This window comes from Lissotriton vulgaris, chromosome 7, assembly GCF_964263255.1.
Source record: "Lissotriton vulgaris chromosome 7, aLisVul1.2, whole genome shotgun sequence".
NCBI lineage: Eukaryota > Metazoa > Chordata > Amphibia > Caudata > Salamandridae > Lissotriton > Lissotriton vulgaris.
The window spans coordinates 909,573,091-909,588,185 of NC_141695.1; positions in this window are offsets into that span (position 1 = coordinate 909,573,091).

A 15,095-nucleotide genomic window follows, 5' to 3' on the forward strand; every position below is an offset into this window, starting at 1 on the left:
TGGACTCATTTCAATGAAATGGGGTATTGCGTTTTGATTAGGGTGCAAATGGATGTAATAAGTTGTAACTTGAGAACGACATGGAGTACCTTGTATATTGAATTGAAAATAATTACGTATGCACACTGGGGGGCTCTGTTGACAGATGATCAATCATATTAATTGGATATTAGATAAAATAATGATCATGAATGCCCACTGGAGGGCTTCATTTGTGGACTTGATTTGAGTTCATTACGCTTATGTTGAGTTAATTTACGTTTTTAATTTTGAATAATGCAATGATTTCAAATGATAACCTGGTTATGATGATGCTAAAGGGAGAATGCACGAAAAAGAGTGTTTAAAAAGAACAATAACAAATGTATTTAAGCAATAACCAAAGTGTCTAAAGTGAACTACATGTCCCACAAATCCTGTGTAGTGAACAGGAAATGATGTAACACGAAAGCACTTCCACTTGTTTAAAAATGTAAAAAATGTAGATTCAGTTTACCTGTGAGCAAGGTCTCCGTAGAGACCGAAACGCGTAAGGTGTTGCTGGCTTGCTGAAAATAAGAAAATAAACTGGATTGAATTACAAAAACGTGTGGTATATTTCCCAAAGAGAAACTCGAGAGTGCATGAGGAACTAACTCCCCCACACGGGAGACTGGAATTGATTTTACGCGGCTGATCCTGCCGCTCCTCGCGTGCACCGCCTTAGAGCACCCGGAAGCCCAAGACTTGGATCAACTTGGAGGCATATATTTATATATATGTATTATTATTATTTTTTTACAAGCTAAAATTGACCTTCATGTGCATAGCTCACACACCCATGAGAAGCTAAATTTGAGGGGCACATTACACACTGTAATTGTGGCTAATACCAACACTTTTCCTAGGTTTTCAATGTACCCTTCTTGACTTGGTCACAGTGCCATTGATTCCATGGGAATGCACACGTCCATATTTTGACATATTCATGGCATTACGTGAGTCTGTGAACCAGTGTGCAATCAATTTGATTTCTGACTATAAATAAAATGTGTGTGATTCATGGTTCAAGCATTGACATTTGAATTATTAGACCGTGGCAATATGCACTCAAACAAATGATGTGTGCATTGAGTGTTTTATCAGTGTATCTTTGTTGTCCATGACTTAAGTGTATGACGGCATTATATATGCAACTCCCAAAAAGTTCATGGTTTGTGCATGTAATTGTATGTGTAATGCTGACCTGATAACATGACAGTGTCCATCCTAGACAGTAGTGTGCATACTTTTCAGAGTGGGCCGCTGTTTGTATGTGGTGTTCCACATATCTGTCAACTCTTGATCCTTATGTGGGTACAAGCTTGGAATTGGTGTCACACACCTATATCTCTGCTTATATTGTGTTGATTAGTTTCATATGTGATGCTTAATTGACATGACTTGTGACAGATAGTAGTGAATTTGTCAGTATGGCACAAATATTACTGTGAGACCATACCGTTGTAAGAGATCTGGTAAGGGTCATAATGCTGTAATATGTATCTAAGATCAACTGTACACATTCAAACATGTATTACAAATGTTCCATAGTCTATTTTGTGCTAAAATGTCATGTTCTATAGTAATGATGCATGTCATCTTGTATACTTGTATCTGACAACAAGTGTGTTTACACTTTACATAGGTATTGCAGACGACCACCAGTCTACAGGCCCTTCCCAGACCTGCAGACCATGGGGCAACGTGACCAAATTCGCAAATATCGTTTCACCAGGGCAATAATTGAACAGTTGGCTAACCAGTTGAAGCCAGATTTGATGCCTGGTCGCACATATCCGACTGCACTGACCCCCGATGTGAAGGTCATGGCCGCCTTACAATTTTTTTGCTATTGGTTCTTTCCAGCATACTGTTGTAACATCTGGTGACATGTCACGGACTATGCTCAACCATGTCCTGCGTGATGTGTTGGAATCATTGCTCCGTCGCCTGGACCACTATGTCAAGTTCCCCACAACAGGAGACTTATTTGACATCAAGGGAGAATTCTAAGCTTTGCAACATATACCCCACATTATTGGAGCAATTGATGGAACCCATGTTGCTTTGGTTCACCACAGGCCAATGGACAGGACTACCGCAACAGGAAGCCCTTTCACTCCATCAATGTACAGGTGGTGTGTTTGCTGGACATGTCGATATCCCACATCTGTGCACGTTTCCCTGGCTTGGCATACGATGCTTACAGCTTGAGGAACAGCGAGGTCCCCCATATGATGTCCCAACTTCAACGTGACTGTACCTGGCTTGTTGGTAGGTGGTGTTTCATGTGTATGTTGTAATGTGTTGATTGCATGTCGGATAGTGCTCTGTTGTCAGACAACTGACTTTTTCATGTGTTCTATGTAAGTAAGTAAGTAAGTAAGTTTATTATGCATAGTTAATTAAAACCAGTGCAAAGCGTATTACAATCAGTAAACATAAGAAAAAAGTAAAATAATATATACATTAAAAAATCATTAAGATTTGTACATTATTCTCGTCGTTAAAAAGCGTACACAGAAAAACCCAGTCTGATTAGCAAGGAGCAGTTGTCTTTAAGGCGGGGCAGCGTATTCCTGTGAGTCCTGTAGGCCGCCTACATGTTATCTATGACAATTTTTGCTCGATCATTGCAAGGAACTTAACGTATCTGCAATTCAGTTGCGTGTTCGAAGGGTTCAGGCAGGCGAGAACCGCTTGCCTTCTTGTGCAAGTTCCTAGCTGCTTGAGCTGGGCCTTTATGAGCTGTTGACGGGCTGGCCGTAGCTCTTCGCAAAGGCAGGTCAGATGAAGTATATCGCCCTTGTCTGTTTCGCAAAAAGGACAGACTTCGTGGCCGTTTCTCCTGAGCCATGGTGGAAGATACTCTCCGCTGGGCAGAACCCCTAGTCTATGTTTCAAGAACTTCAATTTTATTGTCTTAGGATAACCCTGGCTGAAGTAGGGTTGTGGTATCAGCGTTTTATAAGAGTTTAATGACATCCAGGCATGGTTTCTTTTAGCGAATGTGGCCTTGTCCTCTAGTAAGGATAGTGTTTTAACGGTTTTCCAGACTAGTTTTTTAAATGAGTTGTGCCCGAGTTGCATGTCCCAGATCGCAGTTAGATTAGTGGCCACCAGAGCAGTCTTCAGGTAGGATCTTACCTGAGATTTATCCCTATTTTGGATGTCTTGCCATAACAGCGAGCTTAGAGTGTTGGTGGGGGCCGAGCGGAGTTTGTGGCAGCAGTTGATGTATGCTCCCTGTCTGGCAAGGGCTTGTTTTTGCAATCCAAATTCCAGCCTAAGTTGGGCCGGCGATGTGTAGGACGGAAGGGAAAACATTGTTCTGTAGGCTTTTGTCTGGATTGTGTCCAGGTTCTTGGAGTCTCTCCCACGCAGCGCCTCGCTGCCATAGCAGATAGAGGGGAGTAGCTTGGCCTGGATAACTCTCAGATAGGGGGTTAGAATTGGCCCCATCAGCTGATTGGCTATGTTTTTTAGTGTGACAGCGATGCACGCCCCTCTCCTTTTTGCTTCCTGCTTTTGTTGTGCAAAGGTGCCATCTCTGTCGAAAAGAACTCCCAGGTATTTATAAACAACTGCCGACTCTATTTTTTGACCGCCTAATGCCCATGTCTTCTGAGACTTCTTCTTGGTGTTGATCGACATGGTGCGGGTCTTGCTCAGATTTATTTTAAGCTTGTTTTCCGTGGCATAGCTGTGCATTTGGATCAAAAGCTGCTGTAGGCCGATGTAGGTGTGGCTAAGTAGCACAACGTCGTCTGCATACAGCAGGTTACTCAAAGTTTTCCCCCCCAGCCTCGGGGAGTCGGAGTTGCAAATGTTGAGTGTGTCTGATAGATCTGCCATAAACAGATTGAATAATATTGGGGCAAGCACGCACCCTTGCTTCAGGCCTTTGGTGGTACGTACTTTGGATGACAGGTGTGTGCCGCCTCCTAGCTTCACCTGCACCCAGGTGTCAGAGTGTAGGAGCTTCAGCATGCTTAGAATCGGCTGCGGTATTCCCCATTGTGTCAGTTTCCCCCAAAGTCTGCCTCTCTCGATGTTATCAAACGCTGCACTGAAGTCGATGTAGCACATGTGCACCGGCAGTTTTTTTGTTTTTGCTCCATCGATCATTAGAGAGATGGCCAGAATATTGGTAGCTGTTCCAGTGTTTTTCCGGAAACCGGTCTGGTTCAATGGTATTATCTGATTTGTATCTGCCCATTGCGCAATTTCCTCTAAGAGAGTTCCCGCAAAGTATTTTGCCTCGTTATAGAGGAGGGCTACTAGTCGGTAGTTATTAGGGTCCGTTTTGTCGCCTTTTTTGAATATGGGGACAATCGTCGACCCTCTCCAAGATTCTGGGATTTTGTTTAAGAGTCTTACTTCCGCAAATAGCGGTTGCATATTGGTAGCCCATTCTGTGATTTTTTCCTTGAGTAGGGCTGGCGGAATGCCGTTTGGACCCGGAGCACCTTCCTTCCTGCCCTTGCGAATCTGTTTTTTTATGATTGCTATTTGCTGGTCGGCTGTTGTATCCAAGATGTTTTTGGGTGGGCTTTGCTCTCTCTTGGTCAAAGCCTTCAGTACGAACGTTGAGGAGTTTGGCTCTGTGGTGTTCGTTATTTGCGCTCCTGCGTATTCCGGCTGGTCATGTGTTCTATGTAGGTGACTCTGGATACCCCAACCTTCCCTGGTTGCTGAACCCTCTCCGCAACCCAGTCACCCTTGCAGAAGTGCGTTTCAATGAGGCGCAATGTCGTACCAGGCGAGTGGTTGAACGTACATTTGGTTACCTGAAAACAAGTTGCCAGACCATCAGCAAGAGTGATGTCCTGACAATAAGTAAAGTATACATTCAAGATGTCTGAAACTGGTGCCTGCTGTTTGTTTTACCCACAAATCCCATCAAGGCCTTGTGCTCCTCACACCAGTCCCCGGTATCAGCCATTTTGCCAGTACTTCTCAGCTTACTGTGAGGAAAGCATAGTACCAGGTGGGCTTGTTGGGTTATGTGGGGGGAGGAGGAGTGTTAGGTGTGACTACAACTCCGATCAGGCCTGTGCCCCACCCACCCTTCCGGCCATCCCACCCATCCTTCCTGTGACTCTGCTGGTGACTGGTGTTTGGAGAACAAAGACTTGCTGTGAGTTTGTAGGAAGTATATACATGTTCGGAGCATGTACATTTCTATTTCATTGCAGGTATGTTGTTCATCAATCTGGCATAGACATCACATGCTCATTTACTCTAGATTGTTATCCCTTTGCTGACGTCATTTGTATCACTATATCCTGGACAGTGATGTCTGTGGATGTGTAATTGGTAATATTAATGGCCAGTTGAGTCGGTACTCACCAGACTCTGGTGCTCCTGGTATTCCATGGACCCCTCTGGCGGAAGGATGGCGCGCACCTTCTCCTCTCAGGAAGTGAAGTACACAGGTGCTGACTCAGGGAGTATTATCTTCAAATTAGGTTCTTGACCCTCCTTTGCACATCATAGTAACTGTTCCTCACATCATCAATTGTGTGGATTTGAGGTGCTTGAGAATTCACCTTGTTGACTATACTCTCCCACATCCTATTTCTCGGGGAAAGGGGGGGTCTGTTGGACTAGGTTCCCAAATAACTCTGGCTCTACTCTGACAATTTCATCTACAAGTACTTCCAACTGCTTCTCTGGGAACCTTGGGTGCTTCTTTGGGGGCATGGTGGGGGTGAAGATGGAAGTGGGGTTGAGTGTGAAGGTGAGGGTGAGTGTGAATAACTAAAAGAGAGTTTGAGGGTGTCCCTTAGCAAAACAAAAATGTGTGCAAGTTGTGTGGTGGGTGAAGTGAATCAGTGGCTATGCATGTGTCCTCTAAGCCGTTCTGTTGTTGCAAAGGATCATGATCTCCTGTTTGGCCCTTTTTATTGGTGGATTGGTGGGCGTGGCTAATGATTTTGAATGATTTTTTGGGTGGTTGCCAATGCCTGTTTCAACACTTTTCGACATTTTCCAGTTGCTTTTTGTGACACAAGCCGACAGTTCAAAAACTGCATCGTACGCATTGTCATCTGTTTGCGGGGTAAGCCGAGGCTGATTCATGCCTGCAATGCTATATTTCTGCGTTTACGATCAAGTCGGTCGCTTCAGGCTGGTTTCCGGACTGACTGGTCAGACGGATTGAACTCCAGACGAGTCATGGGAGTTAACTTGCAAAGAATCGTACTCCATCGTTCGGGCAGCTCGCTGTAAACTCGTTTGGAAAGGATTCCAGGACCGAGTGAGTAGGAATGCTTTCCTAACAAGATCGTAATCAACCCCTTAGTTGGAGAAAGAGATGGCCAAAATCTGCTGGCAATAGAGAAGATTAACAGAGACTTGTGGCTGCCAGTGATCAATGCTTCTGTTTTGTCTATATTTAGTTTAAACCAGTGCAAACCCAACTAAGGAAACACAGTAAACAAACCAGAGCAATGTTATCCAGCCTGCTCAATCTCAAAATAAGTTGCCAGTCATCCGCATAGCTGTACAAGTTGAGGCAAAAGAACTTTATGAGTACAGCTAGCGATTTTACAGGCTGATTCAAAAAGTAGGGTGAAAGGGCTGAACCCCATGGACCATGGGGGTTATCCTGGTAATTTGGGATAAACAAGCATTTGCAATGCAATAGTTCTCGCATTTCTGAGAGTTTGAGCTATTGCCATTGTAAATGAGAATAGCATAAAATTCTTGCGATTGCAAGACTTATTCCATTTCAGATATTTTTGGTTTCAAAGCGCACCATGCCGTACTGCACATTAATAGACACCACCCCCCTTTCTATAGAAGGGGGTGTGGCCACCATTAAAGTGAAAGTGCGGTATGTGGCACTTTTACTAAAAAAGCATTTGTTTGTTGTTTGGAAACAACAACAAAAAGTGAATAACGAGAAAAAAATAATATGCAGCCACGATTGGTGCCACAAATAAACTAAACGCATGAATGCCACTGTGGCGTGCCTTGCTATAAAAAAAACGTTAGGAGAGAGCGTGTCCTGGCTGCAACAGTAGGCAGGTGAAAACAATTTGAACAAAATAGTGCTCGAAGGCTGTAATTAAAGCCTACAGAGTACCAACACATGTCAGAGGGCCAATCCTTATGAGAGGTTAAATGCACTACTAAGCCTATTGACCAATGAAGAGCCAGAGTTTTCAAAGGGTGATGAAACAAGTCAATCAAAAACATGAGGGGAGAGTGGGCGGAGCTTCATGTCCAAACCTGAATACAGCATGCCTTGCAGAGCAGCACATGCACTGCCCAGGCAATGACCAGTTATTGAACCAACAAATGCCCTGCAAGCTGATAAATATATTTTCCTGGAATTTTGCAGATGCAAAAACAAAGCTTACTGATAGGACTTTAATGGAAATCTGGGCTCTATATGATATCATAGCACTGCAAGAAACCTGGCTAACAGGTTCAATTCAACTACCGCAATTTACATTACACCAGCTGGATGCCATAAAAACAAACTGCTTTGGAAGACCAAAGGGCGGTCTTTCGGTCTATATATCAAACAACATTAATGTAGAATCAGAACAAATGTTGACAACTTCAAACAACATACAAATAATAAGACTCAGTTTTGGCAGCAATCACTGGATAACTTCATTTAATTTAATTTTAATTTAAAAAGAACTTGTAGAGCGCACGTACACTGAGTCAGTTTCATGGCGCTGGTGAGGTCCCTAAAAGAATGAGATAAGAAAGCTAGTGATGGTAGGATAGCTAGGTGTAAAAATTGATATTTTTTAACATATGCGCTCATCCAAACGTCCAAGATAAATCAATAATATTCAAAAAGTTAATACATAAAATATCAGAAGAAGGATGCAATACCCCGAATTGGGAAATAGTTATAACAGGAGATCTCAATGACCATCTTATTTTTACACCAGACTAAGACGACCAGCTAACAGTAGAAAATGGAATTTGGTCTGCCAATCAACAAATTGTCCATCCATGGAGGATGCCTAATAAAGTAGGTAAGGAACTGGTCACCACTCTGGAACATTTAGGTTTGAGAGTAATTAGTGGGAGAATGCTGGATGATAATCCACCAAGTTTAACACATTATGGACCAACTGCAGGGTCTGTCATTGATTATACTATTATTTCCTTGCCATTAATCCAACAACTAAGCATGTTTAAAATTAAGTGAACAACAGAAAGCGATCATTAAATTCAGCAAATAGCAATAAACATGCATTTGGACAGATTCCAATGCATTCCAACAATTGTTGATGGAAGTACAGTAACCAACTACAAACAAGTGAATTGGTCATCTAATCGACTTCCTGAACTCTCAGGCAAAGCCAAAACAATATTGGAGGATACTATAGCGTTATCTTCCACCTTATTAAATGCCTGGATCAAATTTGTGATTGAAGTAACGAAACATAAATCAAATTCAACATTGAGACGGGCCAACATTCACAACCATCCATCATCATAGAAAATCAAAGTGCTATAAAAAGAATTGAGAAGAGAAATAAGGACGGTAAAAAAAACAAGGTAATCAACCAGATGTATGGGGCAAGTTAAAATGACTTAAGAAGGAAATAAGAAACACGTTTGGCAAGAAAAAAGAAAAACAACGGATACGTTTTGGGCAAAGCTGGTTTGCAATTGCAAACAATCAAATGCTAAATCATTTTGGAAAACAATAAATGGTTTAAAAAAGACGTACAAAGTAATAGTATCATCGAATGTTACAGAAGAAGTTTGGGTTGTGTATCTAAAAAAACTTTTTATTGACGAAGAACAGCTGCAAGTAAATAATAACAACAAAATTAAGCAAAATATTGAAATTGGGTTGGCAACCGGGATTAAAATATCGTCATATCATGAGCCCGTACCCACTTTAGATGATACATCGTGTATGCTCACTAGAGTTGAAAAAGTTATTATCAGGAAGAAGCGACAGTGCTCCTGGACCAAATGGCATCCCACAAGCCTTATTTAAATTGGACCCAAAATATTGGGCCAATCCAATAATGCTACTATTTAAAGAGGTGGAAAAAACTGGGATGATTCCAGCTGGTTGGAGAAGATCTATAATAAACCCCATTGTTAAGGGTGGAGATAAAACAAAACCATCCAATTACAGATTAATAGCCCTCATTGACACAGAAGCAAAATATTATGCATCGATAATATTGGACGATCTAATAGAGTGGTCAAATGCTAAGAATCTGATTCCACCCCATCAAACAGGCTTCCGGAAATGGTATGGTACCTCAATTAGCATGTTGAAAGTAGCATTAATTGCGGAAAAAAGCAAACGCTTAAAGAACAATTACAACTCTGATTTCATATCATACAAAAGCTTTATTCGACAGTAAGTCATAAAAGCACATACAATACACCAAACTGTCACAATACACAATAAATAATACATATATAATGCACATAATTAAAAAGGTATTAAATTCCACTTTATACTGTCGAGTTACAAGCACTATTAAAAATTCAGGTAAAATATATTTTAAATTACTTCATAAGAAGAAAGCACAGAAGGTACACAGTCAAAATATCGAATCTTTAATTTCGACATACACTTATATCGAGTTGCTAATATCGAAGGGACAGAATATCGATGTCCAGAATATCGATGGCCAGAATATCGACCCTAAGGTAAGTAATATCGAAATTACTTATATCGATAGCATATATATCGATGTAAGTAATTTCGATTTACTAATATGTGTTAGAAATTTTAATTAAGTATTTAAATTAATTGTTATAATATGTGTTTAATATGTTTTTATAAATAAAAAAAATATAAAAGTAAATTATATGTTTTACTACCAGAGCGGGTTGTGGGTTTATAGGGGAATAGGGTGGGAAGTAATTTATTTGTAATTAAATAATTATTTTTTAATGATTAATTTATTTTGCAATTAAATATTAATTGGCAATGAATTATTTTAATTGATTAATTGATTAATTAATTGATAATTTATGTATATTTTTAAGTAAATTATATGTTTTACTACTGGAGCGGGTTGTGGGTTTATAGGGGAATAGGGAGGGAAGTAATTTATTTGTAATTAAATAATTATTTTTTAATGATTAATTTATTTTGCAATTAAACATTAATTGGCAATGATTTATTTTAATTGAATAATTGAATAATTAATTGATAATTTATGTATATTTTTAACTAAATTATATGTTTTACTACTGGAGCGGGTTGTGGGTTTATAGGGGAATAGGGTGGGAAGTAATTTAATTGTAATATTAATTGGGTAAAGGAGTATTTTTAGGGTTCAGGGTCAGTTTTCAGTTCTTGGGTAAAGGGGTATTTTTAGGGTTCAGGGTCAGTTTTCAGTTTTTGGGTAAAGGGGTATTTTTAGGGTTCAGGGTCAGTTTTCAGTTTTTGGGTAAAGGGGTATTTTTAGGGTTCAGGGTCAGTTTTCAGTTCTTGGGTAAAGGGGTATTTTTTGGGTTCAGGGTCAGTTTTCAGTTTTTGGGTAAAGGGGTATTTTTAGGGTTCAGGGTCAGTTTTCAGTTCTTGGGTAAAGGGATATTTTTTGGGTTCAGGGTCAGTTTTCCCTACTGTTGCACCCTCTGGAGTGGGAATAGTAATTATTGTTAAGTAAGTATATATTATATATGATTTCTTACTATTATTATTTTTTTATTAAATATGTATTATTATTTTTTTTACCATTATTAAATATATTTAAATATGTTTAAGTAATTTATAAGTATTATTTACAGTATTTTTCATGTTATTTTAAACAAAAAAAAACGATATATTTGACAACGATATTTTTAACATCGATATTATTTTTTCGATATTTTGGTACTTACCATGTTGTACATAGGGCGTCGATATTCTTGCAATCAATATAATTACGCCGATATTTGTGTAGGTCGAAATTCTGTCTGTCGAAATTCTGTCATAGATCCAGCACAGAAATGGGAATGAGGCCTAATAACTAATTAGCAGCAGTTGGCAGTGAGGAGCGTGCCCGGATGATCCAAGCCCACCTTAAAAATGTAGCTAGAGCGATAGCTATGGGGGGAGAACAGTGTGATTCTAGTATCCTTAGTGCTTCTGTACCCCTCTGAGCGCCCAGGGAAGAACAAATAGGTCTCAACCATTTACATTGTGGGGCTACATAAAGGGGACATACAAAAAATAAATGGGCTGTGGTCTCCACCATGTCTATGCAATTATGACAGTTTTCTTCTGGGGTAAAGGCCCATTTATGGGTAAAAGCTTCTATTGGTAGAGTTCCTATCCTAAATTGGAAGTACAATTTTTGATCAATAGGACTCTCGATGATATCCCAGTATGCTTCACAAGACGGCCAATATTTATGGTCCAAAAAACGGCCTGTCAAATTAGTGTTCATACCGGCCAAGTAGATAGAAGACAGGACCATTTCCCAATATTTATCTTTCAGCTGTTTTTTTGTGGGGAAAATTGCAGTTTCAGGTTCATCCCATAATGCTCTTAAGTCCAGCTTTACCAGGAGGGTCCTTAACTCTTTTAGCCACTGAATTTTGTGGAAGCGATCTACTAGAATCATATACTTCAGACCCTGGGCATAATGTATAAGTTATGGGGTGGACCTGATTCGCCTCCAATACAAAGGTGGGCGTAGCCTTGCCATAACCCAAACATGGTCAGACCATAAGTTTATTGGTTTCAGCCTCAAAGTTGATAATCATAAAGCAAATAAAAGACTATCCAGGCAATGAGACATCAATCCCTTGCTGGGGGGAAATCATAGAACACCCAGATTTGAAAAGCTGGGTGGAGGCGGATAAACCATTGCTGTCAGGGAACGTGACTATTGACAATGAACACTATGAGGGATGGATGAAAACTATTGGGGAAAGAATGAAAACCCGGGGTACAAAATCCAAAATTAGACAAGGAAGAAAATCTGCCCCCTGGTACATAAGCTCACTAAAAGTAACACTGGGAGAAGTGAGAGCGTCAGAGCGTAAATGGCGCCACCACTATAAGAGTGATGACCAGGAGACCTATAAAAAGGCCAGGAGGGATTATCATGCCTCAATCAAACACGCCAAAGCAATCTACTACACAAATTTGATTGAAGCTACTAAAAATAAGCAAAAATAAATATTTCAAATTGTCAATAGTTTTAGGAACCCCAAAATACTTTCCCAAGAAATTCCGCCATCCCAGACCCTCTGCGATGAAATAGCAATGTTCTTTGAACAGAAAATCACTAATCTTACAAAAGACTTCCCTCAGATCCACCAAGAAGAATTAGATACAGCATATAAAGCCCAAAAGGAAAGACCCTGTACTACAAGGTGGGAAAGCTTTGCCACGATTAGTCTTGATGAATCTTCCCAGGCTATTTCCAAACTCAATTCAGGCTCACCCTTTGACCCCTGTCCCCCGGCACTATTAAAAGTTATAAAAGAGGAAGTCAATCTAGTGATTAACCCCATTCTTAATTCATCATTACAAACAGGAGATATTCCAGCATGCTGGAAGGTTGCAGCTGTCAGACCCCTTCAGAAAAAAGCTCTTCAAGATCCCACAGTTCTATCTAACCTACTGCCCATTTCGCTCCTTCCAGCCGTATGTAAGCTTGCCGAGACCTGTGTTAACAAACAGCTCATGGCATATCTGGAGGGAAATAATATTCTACACCCAAATCAAGCTGGCTTTAGGGCCCACCATTCTACAGAATCTGCCCTGTTGTTTTCCACGGAAACAATTAGAGCTGTATTGGATCAGGGCAAAAGAGCAGTCCTGATCCTTCTAGATCTATCTGCAGCATTCGACATGGTGTCCCATGCTATTTTGTTACATCGCCTAATGAGTGCAGGCATAGTGCGCACCGTGTTGAAATGGTTTAACAACTTTCTGACGCAAAGAAAGCAGATTACCATGCTGGGGCAGTTCTGTTTCGAAGAGAAGAGGGTCCAGTCAGGGGTTCCTCAGGGCTCTAGTTTGAGCCCCATTTACATGGTCCCCCTGATTGAGCTCATCTCCTCCTTTAACATCAACACAATGGCATACGCCGATGACACCCAATTAGTCCTAATTTTAGATGAGGACCCGTCGATTGCTGAGCGCTCTCTGAGGGACTGTTTGAAGGCAACTTTTGACTGGATGAATAACAATCACTTGAGATGCAACACTGCCAAAACAGAAATCCTACCGTTTGGTCAAAATAATCCCTTCTCTCCCCAGATCTGCTTGCCGAAAGAGTCAGAGGCCCCTCCCAGCACCATTGCATCTGCGCGAAACCTGGGAATTAAATTTGATGAGACCTTATCTTTTAAACAACAGGCAAGAGAAGTGGCAGGGTCATGTTTTGGAGTACTAAAGACCCTAAATAAAACTTTAGACCTCCTACCCTTAGCGGCCAGAAGGACACTAACACAGGCACTGGTGACCTCACGGTTAGATTATGGAAACATTTTGTTCCTTGGGGCAACCGAGGGCAGCCTAGGCCGCCTTTAAGTCATACAGAACTCAGCCGCCAGACTGGTGTTAAGAAGACCCAGGAGAGCTAATTCACAAAAGGCGCTAGATGCGCTTCACTGGCGGCCTGTGAAGAAACGTGTGTTGTTTAAGTGCCTCCTCTTCTGTCACCGTATTGTCTGGGACAGATCGCCCGCATACCTAAAGGATTTAGTCAGCCGATATGAACCTATTAGGACCCTCCGCTCGGAGGGTGCCGGACTACTGACAGTCCCCAGGATAAGGAAGGCTAGAATGGGTGGACGATCGTTTGCTCTCCAATCAGCTCAACAATGGAACATACTTCCCCCTGCTCTGAGACTGGAAAGCAGTGAATCGCGGTTTAGGGCCATGCTTAAAACACATCTATACACTGCGTAGTTCATAGGCTCTCTTGTTGCTCTCAGACAGCTTTAGCGCGGGGACACGCCGTGATGGCGTTAGTGAGCGCTCTATAAGCTCTTTATTATTATTATTTTATGTTTTAATATAATAAAGGGCCTCAGGAAATTCTTTGACCTCCTCCCTCTGTCTGCCAGACGCACTGTGGCAGTGGCACTAATCACATCCAGGTTGGATTACTGCAATAGTCTGTATGCGGGGGCAAACAAAGCGGCCCTGCATAGGCTGCAGATGGTCCAACATGCTGCAGCAAGACTAGTTCTTAGATGGCCCAGAAAAACCTCAGCCTCTGCAGCACTGGACGCGCTTCATTGGCTCCCTATTCAAAAGCGTATCCTGTTTAAGGTCCTAATAATTACTTTTAGGGCCTTCCACAAGCAAGGCCCACAATATCTGTTTAAAAATGTTAACCGCTACCACCCTACTCGAGAACTTAGATCCTCAACAGCCAATTTGATGGTCGTTCCAAAGTTTAGACTTGCTACAAGAGGAGGAAAAACTCTAGCAGTTAGAGGGGCTAAGGCTTGGAATAAACTGCCTCATCAACTCCGTTCAAATAACTTGCGAAAGGAAGTTCAGAAAATCCCTTAAAACATGGATCTACAGTTTGGCGGATGTAACCTGTAAAACACTGGTCTAGGATCTTAACGACAACGCGAGAACAACAAATTTCACCATCTCTGAGTACACAAGTCAAAGCGCCAAGATGCTCCCTGGAGTGATAGTGCGCTATACAAATCCCTCCTCACATCACATCACATCACATCTGTGAGAAGTTGGCCCGATATGCAACGTTCGCTATTCTAGCGACCGCTATGTATCGTTCCAACGACCCTTATGGTGTTTGGTTGTAAGTCAACCTATAGACCAGCTATCCTAGTAGCGTGGATACGAGCAGTCTAAGGCTAAAGACTCGAGAGGGCGCGTTAAGCTAGCTGTTTACCACACATGTACCCCTTGAACACCCAGTGAAAGGACACCACACAAGTGTTATGAAAATAAACAGTATATTTATTAAGAATCACAACAGCCCTGTACTCTTTATGAGGACAGGGTACTAAGCACAACCAAATCTCTTTAGCAAATACTTCAAGTGCACGTTTAAACAAGTGTCCGAGGACACGGAAAGGTTAAGGCAAGTCGGAAGCGAGGGACTCGGGACCCTAGAGTAAGGAGGCTATGCAGG